The sequence below is a fragment of the Symsagittifera roscoffensis genome, chromosome 5 (genome assembly GCF_963678635.1).
Source record: "Symsagittifera roscoffensis chromosome 5, txSymRosc1.1, whole genome shotgun sequence".
Lineage (NCBI taxonomy): Eukaryota > Metazoa > Xenacoelomorpha > Acoela > Convolutidae > Symsagittifera > Symsagittifera roscoffensis.
Window position 1 is genome coordinate 40,819,437 of NC_087066.1, and position 22,316 is coordinate 40,841,752.

Consider the following 22,316-nt stretch of genomic DNA (forward strand, 5'->3'; position numbering starts at 1 on the left):
ATAGACTCCGTTTATAATTTTATGACCTTTATACTTCATACGAAGGCCACTCAAATTGCATTGAAATTACTGAAGTTTGCTTTCAATTTCGTAAATGGTCGGTTAAAATTCTGCCCATACTTGAATTTGAAAAGTAGAAGGAAGGTCCAAAATCATAATAATCTTCAAGTTTCTTTGATCTTCAGACTTAAGACAATTATATTTAAAGAGAGAAAGAAACATTGTTCAAAACAATCGATAATTACTGCATCAATTGGAGTTTTTATCTTTTTTTAATTTCAAGTTCTCTAATTTCTTTCAAAAATGTTTAAAAAAAGCATTTCAAGACTTTGGTTGCATGTTCAAACTCTCAAATCATTTTAATTATCAATTTTAGTTTACAATGGCAGTAAAATTTTCAGCTTCAACAAAAATAAGTGAAAAATCACTTCAGAAACTTTTTTCACCGGCACTGAAAAAAACGAAAGTTAATATAAAAAGAAGTCCGTTTTTATGGAAATTATATACAGTCTACAAATCTATTGTGCATAACCCTTGTTTTAAAAAATGATTTAGAACGAGCTTCAGCGGTTTTTTATTATCGAAAAAAATGGATCATATTGCCCAACATTACTAAAAACATAATACCTTCAAAAGAAAGATATAATACATTAAGGTTTTCTTAATGGTTTGTGTAATTAAAATAGCTTCTACATTAACTGCACGGTACGTTGTCTTTGAGATACTTATTTTTTGGACATAATTTGTGCGCAATTTAATTTCATAACAATTTTGATTGTAAGTTTGCACAATTTTATGAGTACCTCGGGCAATGAAGTCTTTTTCGTCTAATATTACTACTCTAAGCTAATTCTTGTTGAGAATTCTTGTAATTCTGTTTTTTTTTTAATTTTTCGAACAGAAGTTTTGGACTGGAAACTGGAACTTAGTTTTTGTTCCGACCAATTGAAAAATGTGGAGGAACTTTGTATTCGAGAGAGTTTTAATTTCTTTTCCACGAAAAACCAGGTACGACAAATAATCGCAGAAGGTCGAGTGATATGTCATAATAAAGCCCTTTCAGTCGTAATTGGAACGTCTTTAGCAAATTTCTATCAAATTTTCTGTCGAGAAAAACCGGTTTGAAATTGTTGATTTTTGGTCTAATTTTGAGCCAATAAGGTGAGCGTGCAGGCTTTAAATAGCTTAAAACTTTATTTCTTCCGATTAAAGTTAGTTTTTGGACTTTTTTGCCATTTTGGAAAATTCAAAGTTTTAGACATTCAAAAAAATTAGTTTTGTTCAATTACATTTTTTTTGTTCTTCTAGCCTTTTTTCTACACAAAACTGGTTTCCAAATAGCTCATTAGACTAAAAATCTCGGTGCATATACAAAACAGTCCCATACAAAACAGTCCCATACAAAAGAGTCCGAAACATCAAAAAAAGGTTCTAAAAAACAGTCCCATACAAAACAGTCCAAAACCAGTTGAATTTCATGACCTTGATCTTTTGGCGCCGACAGAATTGATCTACGCTTTGAAAACTCAAACAGGGGCAATTAAAGATCAAAGAGCCAAATTTGGAACAATAATTTGGATGAAAATCAAAGGACTCATGGTATAGTGGTTAAAGCGTTAGTCTCAAACTCTAGAGATCAAAGGATCGAATCTCCGGCGGCACAAAAAATTTTCCAATTTTCCGAAAAAAATTGAAATTCGGGTAAATATGATAACGGGTATATCTAGGGTACAACAAAGGGTTCAACCTTAGAGGGTTGGGCGGAGGGAAAAGGAAAAAAATCAACACCTTGTATGTATTCATTATTTTGCCGGTTTCAAATCGACTCTAGCTCAATTTTGAAAAATCAAGGAAATTAATTAACTTGGAAAAATTTTATTGCTTGGCAATATTGATTAAATGTGAAAATTAAAAAGAAAAGAAAAATCTGATTATAATTTAATATTATAACAGCATCTTTTCAAAAACCCAATGATATCGTTGGGTTGATATGACTTAATCATAGTGATTAAGTTTTTGTCGAGTTTTTGGTATTTAGCTTTTTTGGGTCTGGCTACTTTTTGTCCTGCGCACATTTTTTCCAACAGTATTTCCGCGTTTTTTTGCTCGTCCTGGAACTTCTCGATCAGTTTTGGGAATGATGGATGCTTACTATTGACCAGTTTCACGAAGTTGCTGTTCCAACCTTCTACAGCGTTGTTGAATTTCGTTTCTATTGAGTGTTGTCAAGTGTTTGCAAATGAAACAGATTGAACAACCTGTCTCTTTTTGCTTAGATTAAAAAAAGAGTCCACTTTCTTAAATTGCGTTAACTTTAATGTTTCGAAGATTATTGCTCTTATTGAGTGGCAGCTGCTGTTATCTAGGTTATTCTAATTTCTCTACTATACTACCTATTTTTATCCGGATTAGTTGGTATCAAAATGTGTTTAATATGAGATAAATTTACTTATCAGCTTCTAGAACAATTATCACTTCGATCAATGGGACTGTTTTTTGGACTGTTTTTTGGACTATTTTTGGGACTGTTTTGTATGGGACTGTTTTTTTGTACTTTGCTATGTTTTTTCGGACTGTTTTGTATTGGACTGTTTTGTATGGGACTGTTTTGTACAGACACGAAAATCTCGTATTTGCATTTTTTCTGTTTTTTTATTACACCTTACAGGATTGACACTAATTCGAAAAAAAAATTTTTGCCAGGCGTAAATATTTTGCATTTAGTTCTCATCATGAAACGATCAGCGAAGAATAGAACGATCAGTTTACTTAGACTCGTTCAGTCTCCCCAAAGATTGACCCAGTCAGGTTATCATAATGCAATGCGCGCACGTTAGGGACCACCTTGAATTGGAACCGAGCAACCAATTGATCCTATTTTCGAGAAAAAATGCAATAATTCTTGCAAAGCAACGTTGCTTTTCCATAAAAACCGATTTCTAGTTTACTCAAGATAATTTTCAACGTGAAGTACAATGATCTTACTAATTTCACGTTTTTCCAAAGTTTCTGATGCGTTTTGAAGTTACCGTTGAAAAAAAATTTAGATTCAGCATCATCTTTTGTTAGTGTAACCATTTACCGTATAATATGAATATATATATTTTTTAACAATAAGTTGAAAAATTAGTTCTTGGCTCTGTAAACGATTCCACGCACTTGGATATTTGCTTGTAAAGTTCTTTTAACAGTAAAAGAAACATGACTTAATGACTTTTGTTCAAAAAATTTTCACATAGTTTTTATAATTCGATTTCAAGAGAAACTTAAATTAAGCTTTCTAACAACAAAAAGAGATTGTATGAATCGATTAGTATTCGCAGATCAGTCGAATCATTTCTGGTTTGCTGTCCCGATTATTTTAACTGGTCTTTTGATGTTGAAGCAGCACTATCGAGTCCAGAAAAATATTCAGAAAAAAATTTTTTTGCAAAAAATTTCAGATTAAGTTTTACCATATTCCTAAATTATACTGTCAAAACCTTCAAAACCACTAGATTTTAATTAATCTAGTTATAAGTTTTCCAGTGAGCGCAATTTAAGAAAATTATTTTTAGTTACTATTCAATTAAAGTAGCCGGTGAGTTCGCTTTGCGCGCATCAACGATTTGCAGTGCAACTCGACAATAAATTTTATAAAGATTCCTACCCACTGTTGCCAACAGTAAGTAGAGCTCTTTCCAAAACTTTAGGTCAAATTTCACTGCAAATCATTCCGTTTCAGTGGTCGCCATTAGGTTTTAAAGTAGGGATGTATACTTTGGGGTATTGTGAAATAGTAACCTACTATAGAATTATTAACAGACTTAAACTAAAATAAGAAGTTGAATTCAAAAGAAATGGATTGGTTAAATAAATTTAAGATGTTGATAACTGCAACCTTTCAGCCATCAAGAGAGAGTGGCTCAAATTTATTTTAGTACATTGTCAAGATTGGGAGACCTTCCCGATAATGACATCTAAGACTAGCAATTCACTTTTAAAAAAATCAAAATTCAACACAGACTAGCAACGATCAAAACAATTGGCTTGACAGCCGTCACTTTTCACCTCTGATGGAAATTTTTTAGATCAACATCATAAAGTTTCAACATCATAATAGTCAACGGGTCCCTTTAATTTTCTATGATTCCTGAATAAGTAAGCTCTGTTAGGGAGATGCAGTTAGTTCTTCCGCTGAAACTGGGATGGCACCGCTGTCTGGGGGAGTTCGATTGCTGCTGTTATCTCTTTTACTGCTTGCCTGACTGGAGTTCCATAAAAATGGGTCTGGCGTCTGTTCCGGCCTGAAGATCTGAAGAAAGAGTTTGACGCAACATCGTTTTTTTTTCTAGTGGGAACTTTGTCGGCCTAGACTCTGGGGTCAGAGCCGTGATAGAAAGACCAGAAAATGTGACTGGGCATGACTGCGGTGTTCTTCTAGGGCCAATGATGAGATCATCCTCCCAAGAGACAGGTGCTAGTTCCGACGGATCGGGGATAGTGTATCGAGATGTATCGTTTTTTTCTTCTGCCGAGATCGTGACCTTCTTTGAACGGGTTAACTTGAACGTGACCTTCCTTGAACCTGTTGAACGGGTTAACATGACCGACGGGAATTTTATATATGTATCTATCGCAACGTTATTTTTTCTTTCTCCATAAGATAAAGGTCCTGCGCAATCCAATTGAAGTTCTGAACTGGGGGCTCTAAGACTAGGAACAAATTTTGCCGAATTGAAATTGCTCATCGGCTTAAAATTCTTAACAAATTTTGTGCACTGGGTACAGCTGCTGCAAATCATCACGATTTATCAGTGAATTTTGGGCCACGACACATACTGAGCCGCAACTATCATTGCCTCTTGTCCTGGGTATGAGCGGTGAATTCTTGAGAGATTTGCTTTCCGTAGATGCTTTGGATGGCATCCGTCAATATATGCAATTGAGTCCCAGAATGTGCGAATATATTGATTGATTCGGCGAAATTGCTCGCAATTGGTGCTCGACACGGCGTTTCTCATCGGCCTGAGGGTTGGGTCGTCAGCTACCAATTAGGCCAGAACATCAGCATTCAGATTTCCTATGTTCCGGCATGGGCTTTTTGTTCTTGGCGAGCACCGATTTATGCTGATTTCTGGTTCAGTTGATTTGGGCAGATTTAACGCTCCTTCTGTGTCTGAAATTCGCTAGGATGGTGGCTTGCTTGTTCCTTACTGTCAGATTTTTCTCGTTTGATGTCAGCCTACGAGATCTGCTTGCGGTTGAGAATCTCACTCTTAGTCGTGAGCGACCGGATATGAACCTCGAGATTGGGGCGACTCATCTAGCAAACGGTCGAAGCTGTTATCCGCGATTGAGGTTTTTGCGAGCCTTCTTTCTGAAAATTGTTGAAGCTGATTAGACTAGTAAAAGACATTTTTTGGGCTGAGATGGGTTTTTGTACAAGAGAATGGTTGGGTGATAGGATGTAGATACTGGTTATGGTCGGTTTCGGCCGAGTATGAATATACAAAATCCTTCTTGAATATTGATGAGACCAACTTTGCATAAACCGCTGTGATTGGTCGAGACGATTGAACTTATATTTGTAGCCCTCTTGCAGCAGAATGTCGGCACAAATTTTAAATTCTGATCGGTCGAGACCTTTAATAAAACATTTCGTGCCCTCTCGCGGATGATGACCGGAATAAAAACTGAAATCTGGTTGACTTAGAATTTTGATTGGTTTTACGATGCCCTTTTGTGCAGAATAGACACTGTCTGGATTGGTTAAAAGTGGTTTTAGAGTTCTCTTGCCCTCTAGCGGATGAATAACGCTGTTTGGATTGGAAATTTACTGGCTGATTTTTGATAGATATGTTTCCTTGTTGGGAGAATTATTCCCACAACGGCTGAGTATGGTGGAAAATTTTAAAGGTGATTTAATTATCAGTTCTGCTCTCACCAGATTTTTGATGGTGCCGCATGCTTCAAAGAATTCTTGAACAGACTTGACAACGAAATTTTGATCGATCGATGGTGTTCGGGGACTGCTGAGGGGTGATTACGTGAGAGATAGTCAACTATTTCTAATTTTGAGCGTGCCGATATGCTTCACTTCAAAATCAAATGGTAGCGATCTGTCCGCTCATCTGGTATACTGGATTGGTAGGACTTGTTCCCCCTGTTAGTCCATAATGTTGGAGTAATACCTTTATGATCGGTTCGAACTTCAAATCTGGTTCCAAGTAAATAGTTTTTAAAGTGTTCCTATGACCGAACTGGTCATTGTGAAACATTTTAGTTGTTTCTCAGATACGTTTGAGACTGTTTATAAACGATTTTTTTGGATCATTTTTCCAAACAAGTTTGTTTTTCTTTAGCACTTGCTTTTAAGGATGGTCTGAATTTTTTTGTATCTAATTGGAGTTTTGGAAGGAGTTTTTGTAAATTTTTCAATACGCTAATGTAAAATCTGGGGGATTTTAGGTCTAGAACTGTCGGGAATTTCAAATATTTTGGTTTGTGGCTAGATTTATCTATGTCAAATTCTTCAAATTTTGTCAACAGAAAACTCTCATTTCGAAAGTTTCAAAGCAAAGCCTTCGGAATACTTTTTCAACAGTTCTGTTATGGTCTTCGATGGACCCTTTGGACACGATTTAAATGTCATTTTCCCACGATTTTAAGAAACAAATAAACCCCAAGTTTGTTTTTCAAGTTGTTGTCCATTGCTCTCTGAAATTCCTCTGACATGTCAGTAAGGTCTTAAAACGGTATGTGCCCGTAATTTTTTCACATACGTTATTAAGATTGCAATGACTGCTGAATAAATCACTGAGTTGTAGTTGACTAAAAGCGTATTTAAGATCTAGGGAAGCAAACCAAGGTGAACCGAAGTTTTGGGAATTGATGATTTGAGCTGCAATATCAATTTGTTCTAAAAGATTCGGCATCTGGTATTGATTTTGAAAAATTGGGCATTCATTGGTTTTGCATCCATACTTAATTTTATCGATTCATACTCATTCCCGGTAATTACGCCAGGGGCTACAAAGTGGTCACAGGTGAACTTAGGCAATTTTAATATATGACATTTTAATTAGCTTGGATGTTTCTAGACCAATTTTCTGCTGAATTTGAAGAAAAGCGCTGAGTCCTTTTTCGTGAATTGGCATAATTGGCTCCTTGAGCACTTGAGCATCGAGTGAACACAATGATTTTAAGATATCTCTAATCTGGATAAAACATTGCTGTATTTGGACATGAAACAGCCTTTCCAGAATTGTGACTCTTCAGATACGCGAGATTCCGATATTTCTAAAGTAGGTTGGAATCCCTCTTTGACTATAAGAATTCCGAGTAAATCTTGGAGATCGCTGCTCAGCAGACACCTAGTTCTGTTTTCAGTCTCTAAGAAGTTTGCTCTCTCAACCTTCCAGCCTAAAGTTGAAATATTTGCTACTAGCGTACCGTGGTGTGTTGTTGGTCTTTTAGCAGATAACAGTCTTCTAGTTGTGTTTTGGTAGATTTAAATAGAAAATCAGCACTATGTTTTGACTAATGGAGCAGGGCTAACTGTATCAATTGTTGCCTTTAAAAATGACATAGTAATTCTAAAAGTTGCCTGTAAGGATTGAATTATCACTGAATTTGTGTTGTTTAATCTAATTTTTTTGACAAATTTGGTCGTCTGCAACCTAGAATTTTATTGTATCGAATTATTTTGTTGAGATAAGCTTCCGGATGTTGGTATTTTCAGAACGGATAATTCCGATTCGTTATCTGATGTTATGGAATTGCACTCTTCTTCTGCAGTGTCTTCTGATTTCTCGTCGATGTTATCTACATTTTTCCGATATTTACATACCTTGACGATATGACCTTTGTCGCCACATGACTTACAAACAAAATTTTTCGCTAGGCAAGAATGACAGTGATTTGATAAATAATTGTTGCCGCAAAAATCGCACGGTTTATGTTCTTTCTTTTTTCGGGTCGTCGGAATTTTTATTGACACGATCTCCGGTTATTCTAATTTGCAAATTGTTTTTCTTATAAATCGCATCGTTGGTTTTTGTTTAATCTTAAAGGAGTTTTGGCTGGAAAAAATTGTTGGACGAAAGTTTTTATCCATCTATTTTTGTAGCGCTGATTGTCCCAATAAACAGATGAATATCAATCAAGAAAATCTCATTCACATTGTTAAAAATTGTAAAGATGCATACGTACGACAATGAATTTTTTGTCTTCTGAAAAGATTTGTAAAAGGTTCGAAAAAAAATTTGAATGATGTAGTGACCACATTGCCACGAGCGGAATTTTGTAGGAAACGTTTCTTCCCTTCGGACCCTTGAGAAAAGATTTGCCTCAATTTTACCGTATGATCAGCCTCGTGGTGAAAAGTGTTAAGTCCCATTTTTGTACCCTTTTCCGACGTTCCGCATTTAGCTCATTAATTTTTAGAATTTCTGCTTAATCGCGTTTGATACGACTTTCGGGTCCGTGGTCGAATTGGATTCTTCTATTTTTTGTACTTTAGTAGGTGGGTCATCAAAAACGACAGCTGGTTCAGATGAAAAGACGTTTGGGTCACAGTGTTCCCTAGGTGTAATCGCTAAAAGTAATTGACTCTGGAGTTGGTTCTGGAGTTGGTTCTGGTAAAAAAAATACGACCTTTTGATGCAAAGTTTTAAACTAGGAGCTAACTTGGCCTAAGAGTTTAAATTATAAAGGATTGGACCGACTAGGTATCAAATTATACAATGTTAAGTTGAGTGCTGCTGATATGTAGGACAACCATTCTACAAGTCTGTTTTTATTATTATTCCATTTTTTTTAAAAAGCCAACCATAACTTTTCCTCAATTAATAGAGTTTACCGATATGTTTTTTTTTCGAAAGTTAATAAATAAAAAAGAACAAAATCGCCTGTGTTTTAGCTGTCTTTGAGTTCATAAATTTTTGTCCCAATGTCTGTTAGCTGTATTGTTAATCAGCAGCGTTCGGGAAAAAAAGTCAATTTTTGGTCGGAAAAGGTGCTTTTTAAATTTTTTGGAGGCAGAATAAATTAAAAAACTAAATACAAAAATCTTCATATTTTGTCCTATAAATACATGCACCAATATAATTGCAGGTTCTTCATCTGCATTTTTTGACAATCACGCAGTTTTTGCCTCAAAATACTACAAAAAAAATCAACTTTATTGGAGGATTTCATCCGCGCATAAACAAAGTTGGCTGAATGTTCATCACCAAATTCCAGTGTATGATTTCTTTAATTTTTTTTTTGATTCAAAGTTTTCTGGTTTTGACAGCTTTTTTAACTTAATTAAGAGTGAAAAACGTTTTTAAAAAAGTAAAAAATGTATTTACATTTTTTCCGCTCCCTGTTAATTAGCCTCCATTGTTTGCTGAGATCATTGGTTGGTCTTTGATTTAGCCCGCAGATACAGTTATCCTAAACTGAAGTGTCACTTTTCCCCATTCCCTCTCCTAAGATCAATACACATCTCTCGGTCCCGACTCAATCCAATATTAAATCAAAGTCTCCATCTGTCAGAAAAGGTACAGCTTTAATCAATCGAGCGCGAGCTGCATATTGATTTATTTGCTTATAGGACAAAATTAGAAGTCAATGGGTTGAATTGAGACAGAAACGAAAAAAGTTTGAATGCCGAAAAATTCAGAAAAAAATATTTGTTCGTTCAAGATTTTTTAAATGACACCTAATAATATTTTTCAGCAACTTAATTTTTTTTGAAATTTCTAAAAAAAAATTTCTTAAAACTTTTTACACTGAGAATCAAGCGAATCGCTGAGACTTTATGTTATTAAATTACATATGTTCTTTATTGTTTTTGGTATAGCTACCGGATCACTGCCTTCTTTGATTACCTTCTATCACTTTCTGTCGAAAGGTGTTGCATAAATTATAATATATTAAAACAGTTTCTAATTCCGTTCGCAGCTTGAGTTTTCATTTTAATCATGTATATTGACGTAATATACTCATTTTACCAATGAGAACAATTTAATCCGTTCGAGGTGTTTTTGGAATATCAAATAAAGCAAGATTACGTGATTGCTACGTTTATTTAGAATGTTCGACTAACAGTTTTCGTTTTGTAAAACTTTGCATGGTGAAAATTAGTGAAAATTAGGTTTCGTACCAATTGACCATTAAACACAAAATTATAAATCGATAAGTTGTCATCCTAATTGTTCCGACTTTCGATACAAAAGAAACGGAATATTTGTGCTCGGGGTGGGTTTTTTTTTCTTCAGATAAATTTCGTCTTTTCAACTAGCCATTTTTGACGGAATTTTTTATATCATTCGAAAGTTATTGTTGTGTTGAGCTCAAATTTGAAAAGATATTTCATCTGTGATTATTTTTTGTAAAGTTATGAGGGTTTAAAAATTGCCATTTTGGCCAATTTGGGACAATTAACGCGCGATATATTTCTAACGGTAGGAGTTAATCTGTCCTACAAATCGTTCCTAATTGGTTGAAAGAAACTTTTTTGCCATAAATGATTTGTTACAAAGAGCAAAATCTATCCTTTTGTACTTTTTATGGCGTGTGGGGGGATGATTTTTACAAAAATTTCAAATTTTAGAAATTTTTTTTTTCATTTTGTTTTATTACCTTTAAATATTTAAAGTTATTACTGCTCCATAAAATTTAAAAGGCAGTCTTGTTACATGTTTTGAACACACATGGTTAAATGGTACAAATGCGATACCCTGAATACTCCAGCTTACCGTTATCCTCTATAAAAAGATTTATGGTTTACTAAAAGTACATGAAATTTTTAAAATTTAAGGGCAAATGGGAATTTGGATCCACTTAACAATTGCCCCCCCCCCCCGAAAAGGGGGATGCAATTGTTAAATAGATTAAAATAATGAATTTTTGGCCAATCAGATTGCAGCAAAATTAGAATTCTCAATTCAGTGCTAATTTTCTGCTTTTCTTAATAGGGGTGGCAATTCTTAAGTAGATACCAGAGGGAGGGTGATTGTTAAGTAGCTCGTGGAATTTTTTCTAGCTTGCAATTTTGCTCCCCATCATTTGTAATTTTGAATTGACGCATGCATTCATGGTCTAGTGATGTATTAAAAATACCTACAAGACTGCTAGTATATCAGGGCTGAATTTTTCGACTGCCCCTTAATTCATATCGAATAGTTTTTTTGGAAAAAGTATTGAAAAGCTATAAATTTTGAACAGTATCAAACATTAAGTGTGATAAGTTGTGTCGCACAAAATTATTACGCTCATATAGCTAGCCTCAATTCAAAGTGGAACAATTTTGTTGTACGGGATACTTCGCCACGCATAAATAGGTCGCGTTACGCTTTCACTATTATGAACAAAATCTTAAATTTTTCCAGAGCATGGCCAAATTGGCAGTTTTCAGAACTTTGTAAAAACTGAACGGAGCTAAGATATCTTTCTACATTTGATTTCAGTGAGTCGATATCTTGAGTGGGGTTTAAAATTTTTGTTTTTTTTGTTAAGAACTTTTATTTCGATCGCCAAAATCTGACTGAATAGAATAACCACTCTTATCATAAATCTTCCGTTTTCTCCGAAAGTCGGAGCAAAAGCTAGCTTTTATTCGATTGGATTATTTGCTGAGCAGAAGTAATTGTTCCGACTTTCGAAGAAAACGGAATATTTATGCTTGGTGTGTTTTTTTATTCGGTCAATTTTCGACGATCGAAATCATAATTTTTAACAAAGTAATTGTATGCCTCATTGAAAATATCGACTCCTCAAAGTGAAATTTAAAACGCTTATTTGCCTACGATCTCTTTTTGCAAAAACTTGGGGGTTTAAAAATAACCAATTTTGCCATGCTCTGGAGTAATTTTTGCGCGCTTTAAAGATTCTATCTATAATCCTGAAGGCGTAACGGTAATTATTTATGCGTGGCCAATCATCCCGCATAACAACATTGCTCCAAATTTAATTGAGGCTAGCTAATCGGTCATATTATTTTCACACCTGATCTCTGATATTGTCCAAAACTTATAGTTTTTCATATTTTCTTTTCCCAAACACTATTCGATATGAGTTGACGGGCAATCGGAACACTCAAGGCTTTGGCTTGAAGTACGAGCAGGTAACAGCATACAATATAGAACACTTTAATTAACCCAATTTGATCAAATTTTCAACTCTTATATCACGAAAACATTGACAAGGGTAAAATATGGTTTTAGTTTTGAGCACAGGGCATGAAAGTTTTTCAGACTTTGAAAAATAGTTCGGTTAAAATATGCGAGTAGCAAGCGTTATCAAGTGGAACATAGAAACTTTTCAGTTTAACAACTTGTTTGAACAAATCACTGAATCGTTTGTCCCCGTGGTTAGTCACTGGTGGCAGTCGGATCTTAATGACTATCCCCCCTTAGTGTACCTCGTAACGAATATCCCCCCCCATAAGGATATTAAACTTTGCAATAGGGGGGAAATAGTTAACTAGATCCGTCAAATTGAACATTTTGCCCTAATTAAAACTAAGGGCGAAAAGGGATTTCTGTACAGGCGAAAGCGGTCTAATAATCTATTTCCGGGAAGAAAATGCCCATTATGTAGCATTAAAGACGGGCGAGTCCTCCTTAATATTAGTATCTATTGGCACCCAAGGTAGCAATCAGAAACCATCATTCGTAAATTTGAAGGAGAAAAACGATAAAAACAGTCAGCTTTTGAACAGCTCAGAGGGGTATTGATTGGCTGAAAATCCCTTTTAGTAATACTTATTTTTGCAGCTGTATACTTTTCTGTATTTCTAAATTTTGTTTTGTTGTGTCTAAATTTTTCAATTTCATCTACAGGTTTCACGTCTAAAATTTAATGTTTTTTTTCGTTTTTTGTTTGAGCTTACAGCTCGCGGTCCAAAAAGTATCGGTATATTTCGTATATCGTATAAATCAATGGTTGCCACTTGTTTTAATAGTTCTGATTAAAAAAATACAACGAAATACAATCGTTTATGATTGTTTTACGTTCTCTAATACGACTCCTTGTCCCGTATATTAATGCATGGAATTATGTCATCTCAATCGCCTATAGTTAAATGCCGCCCACGTCAAAAACTATCTGATTCGACCAATCGTACCATCCCCCTCCCTCAAATCAATCTAGGGGGGTGAAATATGATTTTTTCAGAGACTAATTTGAGAGTAAACCAAATCGATTCAATTAATGGAAAATTAATCGAGAAATCAGTTAGAAAATAATTGCATATACTAATTTTTCATACCAAAGTTTTCACAAGCAATATAATTTACTCGTTTTGTTTGAAAGTAATGATTAACACAGAGAAAATTATCAAAGTTCAACAGTAGGTCAAATGAATGGGGAAGGGGGGGGGGTGATTCTACGATTGATCCATCCAAATTTGCAGCTTATAAGTTGTATATACTCCTTCAGTTTCACTTGTTTGTTGAATTCTGATTGGCTATCCTAATTTTCCCGAATTCGGTTATTTTAGCTTGAGAGATTATCTCTCTCGCCCCTCACAATAGCTGATGGGGGCAACACATGCATCACACAAAATTTGGTTCAGCTACTTAACTTTTGACTTTTTCCTTCAGTTTTTCAGCTAAAAAAACCGTCAAAAGTTTAATTTCTTAATTCAATTTTAATCAACTTCAAATCTGATTTTGCTAAAAGGTCTAAGTGTATTAATTTAGCTCACAATTTTGATTGTCGGAATACAAAAAGGCAGAATTATGAAGATCGAAAACTTGAAAAAATATTTCTTTCATGAGAAGTTGACTCTTAATTTATTCTTTTCAGCTCCCAAGCAGGGTTAGTATTTTTGTTTGTGTTTAACCAGCAGTGAACTGAACTTCAACACTCAACACCCAGATAAAGTCGATTGAAATCCTCGCTTATTCTTACTGCGATGACAGACTTTGAGGCAACCTGAAAACATCCAATGGCAAATGATGAAATCTAAACCATGTTGTGCTACCCGTATTGCAAAGTTTAGCGAGTTGATTCAACCCTGAACAAAACAATGTCCAGGCAATACTCCGAAGTTTTTGCTGAATTTTTCTCTGCGTATCTGTAGTTTCATTTAAGAACCTCTTTATAAGAAACTGAGGCTCAACATTTTTGAAAAATAAGAAAGTTCTAAGAAACCAGTGAGACTAAATTTGGCGAGAAACCAAGAAGCTCGGAAACTGCTCTGGATGAAAAAATCATTTCGACGCTAGTATAATAGTTGGGTCATTTAAAAAACAATAAGACGCCACTTTCAGGAAAAATTGAGCCTTAATTCTGGTTGCGAGTCCTTTCAATTGAGAACTTTTGATCCTCGATTGGAAATTAAAATTTCTATAATAAATAAAAGTTAATAGAAAAAAAACTAAGAGAAACTGACCCAATTAAACACGCAATTAATATATTTTAACATATGCATATATTGACTTTGCTCATGGATGTTTTCAGGTCTGCCTAATTTGGTTTAACAAACGCTTATGTTGTATGAACTTATCCTTTCGGTTTTGTCATGGCGGCCAGTTCTGGTTTCCCCTGTTGCTGTACATCTTAGAATAACTCGAGTTTAGTGATCATTTAGCATACCACAAACAAAGATAGCCGGTTACTGTGCAAGTAGCACAGAATGTTCCGACCATAGTCTTTAAGAAACTACAAACAAAAAGTTTTTTTCTTTTTTCAATTTAGTGTAGTTTTTTCTGCGTGGTGTGATAATAGGATCTCACATAAAACTATAAGTTAGGCATATTCGACAATCATAGTAATATAGGCAAATTGGACTAAAATTTTTGAAGAAAATTGAATGGAAAAACAAAAAATCAAAAAAATTTTAAGAAAATTTGACAGAAAAAAATCAAAATTTAAAAAAAATTTCAATTTTTTTTGCTGAAAGTTTTTGGTTTTTTGAAAATTCAAGTTTCCGAAAAGAAGCTAAAAAACTCCAAAAACTAGTTTTATTCGCCTAAAACTTCATTTTTAGCGCTTAAATTAGGCATAGTTAAGCTGATGTAAGCCTGCTCGCTAGCTTTACTTGCTCGAATTTAGAGGAAAAATCAAAAGTTTCAAACATGTTTTTCTCGGCACCGGGAAACTTTTTTGGAAATATATTTATTTCGTTTGAATCACTGTCTATAGAGGTTTATTATGCTATACCACTCAACCCAATCTGATGGTTAATTGTGATACCTGTATTTGCGTGGAAAACAAAAAAAAAGAAAAAAACTAAAACACACCCGAATACAAAATTTCTCCCCATTTTCAAATGTCGGAACAAAACCATTTGAAAAAGTTTTTTTTTCAGTTTTATGATTCTAAACTTGTATGCTAAATGGTTGCTGCGTGAATTTTGGTGTTTCCTGATTGAAAACATCCTTTATAGTTAACAAATTAGTTTTAAGCGCGCATTCAGAATTCAAATTTCTAAGAATTTTCAGCATCATTTTAAAAAACTAATTCTCTCGAAAGTGGAAAGTGTTATTGGGATTCAAAATAGCATTGATTACTTATTATAACAAATTTTAATAAAACTACAACTTTTCTAACTCGGAGTTTGGGTTTTTGGATTTAAATTCGAATTCAAAACCTTTTCAAAAACCATAGAAACTCCTCTGCCTACTCATAGAAAAGTAACAGAACGCAGGGACCTAATTAACAATCCCCCCAATGTTATCTATTAAAAACTTTCCATCCATAAAATAAAGCAGTAAATTAGCACTAGAGTGTTCTATTTAAAATCGAAACTTGCTGCATTCTGATTAGTCAAAAATTCGCTGATTTAGTCCACTTTAAAATCTGCTTCCCTTTACTGAAAATGGGGGCGATTGTTAAGTAGGTCCGAACCCAGCACATAGGCACTAAGTGTATTCATCGCACCAGTATGAAGCCAAATCAAATATGTTATCATGTACTTAGCTCTAACAAGACGTAAGCGAGATTAATTAATCTCGGTAATTATGTTTTTTCAGCCAAAATTCAAACTTCAAAAATCATCTGAAAAAAGCTTATCTAGATGTACGAATGAAAATAGTTTTGACAGTTTTGCTTAGCCGTACTTGTTTAGAGATTCATCATTCTACATAAAACGCGTAGTACGTAGTCTCAATTGGTTAATTGCTTGGTCATAAATATCATCGTTTTTACTCGCTTAGCTCAAATTATGTGTCAAATTGGGTTAAGTAGCAGTATTTAGACAACCGCTCATTCAGAGGATATGTTCACTTGATCCGGGATGATGAAAATACGTTTTTTGTTTGGTCATTTTGTTACAATCAACTTGGCGGATTGCGCTCTGTGTTTAAACAACCGCGTATATGTTCTCATCAGTAAGCAGACAAATAATATAATAACCAATCAGAATTGAGATATATTTTTTAGAAAGTTTGCTTTCTCATATCGATTCTGATTGGTTAATGTAGTTTTTGTCTGCTTACTGAAAAGAATGAATACGCGGTTGTTTAAACACAGAGCGCAGTCCGCCAAGTTGATTGTAACAGTTTGGCCAAACAAAAAACGTATTTTAATCAACCCGGATCACGTTAACATCTTCCCCCCAAATAGACCAAGTTAAAATCCTCCACCCCAGCGTTCATTTTAATTTAAATCTACTTAGCGCTGCATGTAAAATGCTCTATTCTGATTGGCTGACATCCTCCCCCGAAACAGATTTGGGGGGAGATGTTAATTTGGTCCATCATCCCTCATATTTAAAAGCGAATGATGAGTAAGATATACATCACGACTAAGTTTTCTATCTTAATAACACCACAATAAATTTTTTATATCTAATTAAAAGGTTATTTCCACGTGCATAACAAATTTACCGCACTGACTGACAAAGATAGATTAGGATAGATTTCAGGCTTTTTTCCGAACCCTCCTTTGTTTTTGTTCAAGATTCAATTTATGAAAACCCATTTAAAATGGCTTCTGATGCTCTAAACTGCATCAAAATTTGAACAAATTGCCGCATGATTAAGTTTTGAACAACGTTATATTGTAAATTTACGAGGGGGTAAAACCGTAACAAAGCCCAATTTTACTAGCAAAGAAGCCTTTAATAAGAAACCGATCGACTTAACTTGATTTCAAATCTATTCAAATTGGCGTAAAAATAAGGCTAAAATAATAATTTGGACTCAAAATCGATCCAAATACATAAGTTTTGTTTTTTATTCCAGCTTTCAATTACGGAATATTTGTGCTCGGCGTCGTTTTTTTCCCGACACAAAATTCGATTGTTTAACTAGCCATTAATTTTATTATTCAAAGCGTTGATGCCCTGAGTTCAAATTTCAAAAGATGTTTTTACCAGTGATCAGTTTTCGTAAATTTAAAGAAGTTTTCAGTGGTTTAAAGATTAGCAATGCGGCCATTTAGGGACAATCCCCACGCATTTTTTTGTCCATTTAAGTTAGCTGAGATTTAATCGATATTAGAAATAGTTTTGATTTTTTTTTCGTAATTTTTTGAATTCTTCATCAACTATTGCATTTTTCTAATTTTCTTGAAATAATCATTGATTATTTTTTTACTCCATAGAAATTAAAAAGTAGCGGGAACATTTAAAGTTTTACCCTGATACGAGCAGTTTTATTTTGTTTTTGATTTTAAATTTTTTCGAATAGTTTAAAATTAAATTGTATCTATTTGAAAGTGTATCTATTTGAAATTCGCTTTGAAATGATTTTCATCGATCTTTTTTATACTGATCATTTTATAAAGATTATATACGAGTTTTTTTTTGTCCGACTCATGGCTTGTCCAAATCATAAAAAGAAACTTTGAAGTAAGCTTTTCACTTGTTCATTTTATGCTGATGTTTGGCCTGAAAAAAATATAGGAAAATCCGGAGGCAAATTTTTTGAAGCGAAATTGTTTGTTCCTATTTTTTTTGATTGACTCTTTTTTGAAATTAGTTTGAAAAAATTGTCTAACAAAAGACATTTGGAGAGAACTTGCTCATTTTTTTTACCACGGGTTTGCTTAGATAGCAGTCTCTTCAATCTCCTCAAATTTTTGTTAATTAATGAAATACTGACGGAGGTTATTTTCTAAAGAAATGTTTGCTCAAATATCGGAATGAAACAATTATAAACTGTAAAATTTTGAAACCTGTTTGAGGCTTAAAAAACTGATACAAGCCATTTTTGATAAGTTTTAATGGATTGTGGTAATTACAGCAGTTACTCTCAATTGGTTGGTATCATTTATTAACCACCAAACCAATCCCAAGCAAATACACTGATAAGATCAATTTTAGGCCCCAAAACTACTCAAATTTTTCCACATATATCACTAAAATTAGGTTGTCTTCACCCGGAGTTTGTTGATTACTCTTTCAAAACCCAACAAGTATGAATCATCCAAAAAAAACGTTAGCCTTTTAATTTTACTGTTGCTTTATAACAAGTTACTGTTGAAACTGAAAAACGTAAAAACTAGTTTATCAATTTTTCGAATAGCTTTTTCTTCCTTGGTTTGAGATTGCAATTGGTTTGTTTCATTACGAGGCCCAATTGTACTTTGAAAAGGCGCTTATTTTGGTGTCTCTGTGTTCCTGAATTCCAGAAAAAAAAGTTTCTGAAACTGTTCAAAGTACAATTGGATTCAACTTACAAAATTTTCATGGATTCCGTGTACAAATACCTGCAACGTAAATTTTGTCGGCATGATAGTTCTGTTGCGGACTCTGCAACGAGCCAATATAGGTGGTTGTTCTGCATTCTTGATTTTCATCGAGAATGCAGAACAACCACCTATATTGGCTAGCGGATTCCGAAATAAAATTTAATTGCGCAAATATATGCGGATTTCGCTCACAATTCGCTGATTCCACTTACAGATTGCGGAATTTGCTTAAAATTTGCAGATTCTGCTTATAATTTGCGGGAATCCACTTGCAGTTGTGGATTCTACGACAACTTAAGTTAGTTGAGATCATATATTATGATTTGTTTGTGGATTCAACAAACCGTTTCGGAATCCGCTAATTTTAATGCGGATTCCGTAAGTTTCGTTAATCAAAGTTGTCTGATTTTTTTGCGAGTATGGGTAAAATAGAGTTTAAGCTATTTGTCCAGTGTAATACAAAACAGTGTAATCCAAATTATCAAAGAAGATCAGAGAAAAAAATAGCAATGATGCGGATTCCGCGGTTTCCGCTGTTGACGAATCCGATTACAATTCACAAAAATCACCGACTGTCCCCGTAATACTAAATCTCTGTTAATTGTCTCTGTTAATCCCTTTTGATGTTCTACACAGGACCCGAGTCCAAAATTGTTGTACAATTCGAATTGGATTTTTAGATTCGCTTCGCCGTCCAAAATGTTTTTCCGTCACTGATCATATAGTTTCTTTTATTCGCTTTTTTGTCAATCTTTTTCCATTTTTCACATTCTGTCTCACAAATTTAAACTCATTTCTTTTTAAAAAAGTTACATCAGTTTGAGGTACTCTTGTTAAATCAGGCTGTGTTTCACAAATTTTCCAGGTGTAATGTGCCAGGTGTAAAAATTTAAAAAAAAAACAGAAAATTATTGAAAATCGGCGATTAATTTTCTATACTTACTTGGAGAAGTGTGTTACTTCATCAATTTAAGAGGCTTTTAACCATGATTACGTAAAGTACTCAATTTTTTTTAAGGAAAAAATGGCAAAAATAACGAATGCACTTTTAGTTTGCAGATTGCCAAAACATTGGCCCGCCTTTGATATGTATCTTCGAAATCTCCACGACTACATCCATCTCAAAATTTTCTATGAGAATTTTGAATTTTGTTCATTTATGCATATTGATCAATTCAAAAATTTATTACTAATACATGCGAACTCAGAGGGCAAAAACTTTTCTCAACGAATTCCGAATTTCGAAAAACTGAAAACACACTAAAACTTAAAGAACAAGATAAAAACATAAAAATGACCAAACTGTGACCAAACCCAACTGCTCGTATCACATTTTTGACTGCTTTTTAATTTCTTTGGAGTAGTTTAAAATTGATAAAATTTTCAAAAAAAAACGAAAAAACTTTTTTCGTGTTTCAATCAATCCCTTACCCGGCAATGTAAAGTACGAAATGATATATTATTTGTCACATACTAGCCGAATTGGCAGTCTATAAACCCCTATAACTTCAGATAAGAATCACAGTTGAAAAATTTTTTTAATTTTGTGCTCAAGACAACAATACTTTTCGAAAAATCTGTCAAAAAAATCCGTCAAAGCTTGTTACTTAAGAAGTCGAAATTTATCTGAACACAAAGCACCCAAAGCCTAAATGCTTCGAAAATTGTCGGAACAGTCAGTAAAAATTTAAGAGCTTTATGGTCAATTAATGTCGAATGAGATAGATTTTGATACAAATTATGAGCCAGTTGACCAATGACTACTCTTCACTTTTGCTAGGATTGGTATAACTTGGTTTAGGCTCGAACTTGACGCGATGCTTGAAGTGTAACTTTGTAATGATGTTTTTAACTGCTTGCTGAAAGCCCTATATAACTTTTTTTTTCTAGAAATATGTTTGAACTGCCATAAACCACACTTTTTTTTGCGTGTGAGAAGAGCAGTAAAAAGTCCTTATTTGCCAGAATTTCTGTGCCACAGGCAAAAAAACAGGCCAAAAAGGGGCGTTTTTAGGCACTTTTTGGAAAATTTGGACCAAAAAATAATGCGTTTTTTCGGCGCACGCTCCCCCCTCAAAAGTAGTATATATTGGCGCCAAAGGTCTGGCAGCCGAAAATGGATATCTCAAAATAGTACAAAGGGGGGACCCTTTGGGTCGGCAGGGGGTCGAATTCCTAAATCCGCCCTTGCCCAAAGCATAAATTTTCCGCACTTTTTTTCAAAGTTTGGAACAACTAGAACATACTTTGAGCTCCATAGCTACAGAACTTGCAACTACGTGACATAAACTTATTTGCGATTTTCATTGTGATTAATTGGTCACTTTTTTCAGGTCTTAAGTCAGTAGTACTATGAAAACTTAATTCGAAACAAGTATAATTCTGAAGGCTACACTAAAACTACAACTGGCTTATGTAAATATTGTCATAAAACGTGAAATTGAAATGCTCAAATGAACAAAACAATTCTTTTTTTTTGTATTTTTTTGAAGTCAAGCCAAGCCGCCTGTGCGCGCTCCATGAAACAATCTGGCTCAATTTTCTGAAGTTTCGTGGAGTCGAAATGAGTTTCGCATGATTTGCAGTACATCAAATACGCAACATTGCAAGCTAGTGGTTGGAAAATTGATTTCAGTGGAAAAAAGCACGAATCACTTCTAGTAAAAAAAAATATGACAACGCTAATATTGTAGTAGATTAAGATTGAGAGCGCGTCATTTTGCCTGAAAAATTGAGTTTTTTACGACTGTGATAAGACCCCAGCATTTAATTCGCAATAAATTTGATAAACGTTGCATGTAAAATGCTCGATTCTGATTGGCTGAAAATTCCCAACTTAGTACCCTACGGTTTTGGGGGGAGCATATTAACTTGGTCCGAGGGATTGTTGTTGTATTTTTTTGGAATCCAGATCACCACCAGTATTGCTTTAATACGGTATTTCGATTGACACTCTACAAAAATTACCCTAAATCATTGTTTCTTATTTAATTTTGCGATGTGGTCGAAAAAATATATATTTAAGAAACGTCCAAAATTGGTTTTCCAAATTAATTGAAAACAAAAATATTGTTATGATTATGGCTCAAAATTTTTGCCTCTAATCAATTTTATCATGACTAAAATTATGGTTTTTGCTCAGCCAATGCATGATATAATCAAAAACGATTGTCACATTATTGTTTATAGGAGTTCTGGGTCAAGGCGAGTAGAATTCTCATCTAATTATGATTATTTCATGCTAAAAACTAACAGCATCATCATAACAACTTCATCACCCTCATGCTTTCTAATCAGTGTTAAAACAGACAAAGCTAACAAAGCAACTCTTTTTCTCAATCAAAAAATTTAGGTTTTGGGAACTGGCTATTTGGTTAAGGTCGCAATAAATATCAAGTGCAAAATTTCTAATATTTTAACTTTATGCAGCGAACTAGTTAGCAGTAAAAATCATAACAAAAACATTTTTTTTTTGATATAAGCGGATTGCATGCAGCTGTCCCAATAATGCGAAAGCGCAAATCGACAAAATTGACATTGCATGTGGACGGAAACTTTTCGGCAGCAAAATGGTTTTCAAGTTTTACTATAAAAAAACTATCTGAGCGCAAAAATAATTGAAATATTTTTAACATCATTGTTTGAAACTGTTTTTAACTACAAAATAACTGATTACTTAAAATTTGTATATGCAGGATGCAGGA

The 22,316-nt window shown here is 34.1% G+C and overlaps 1 protein-coding gene across 1 annotated transcript in view; it reads left to right on the plus strand.

The window, feature by feature from the left end:
* LOC134846300 (gamma-aminobutyric acid receptor subunit beta-3-like) overlaps nt 1–22,316 on the plus strand; it is a 159,622-nt gene that overhangs the window by 128,772 nt on the left and 8,534 nt on the right. The window lies entirely within an intron of this gene.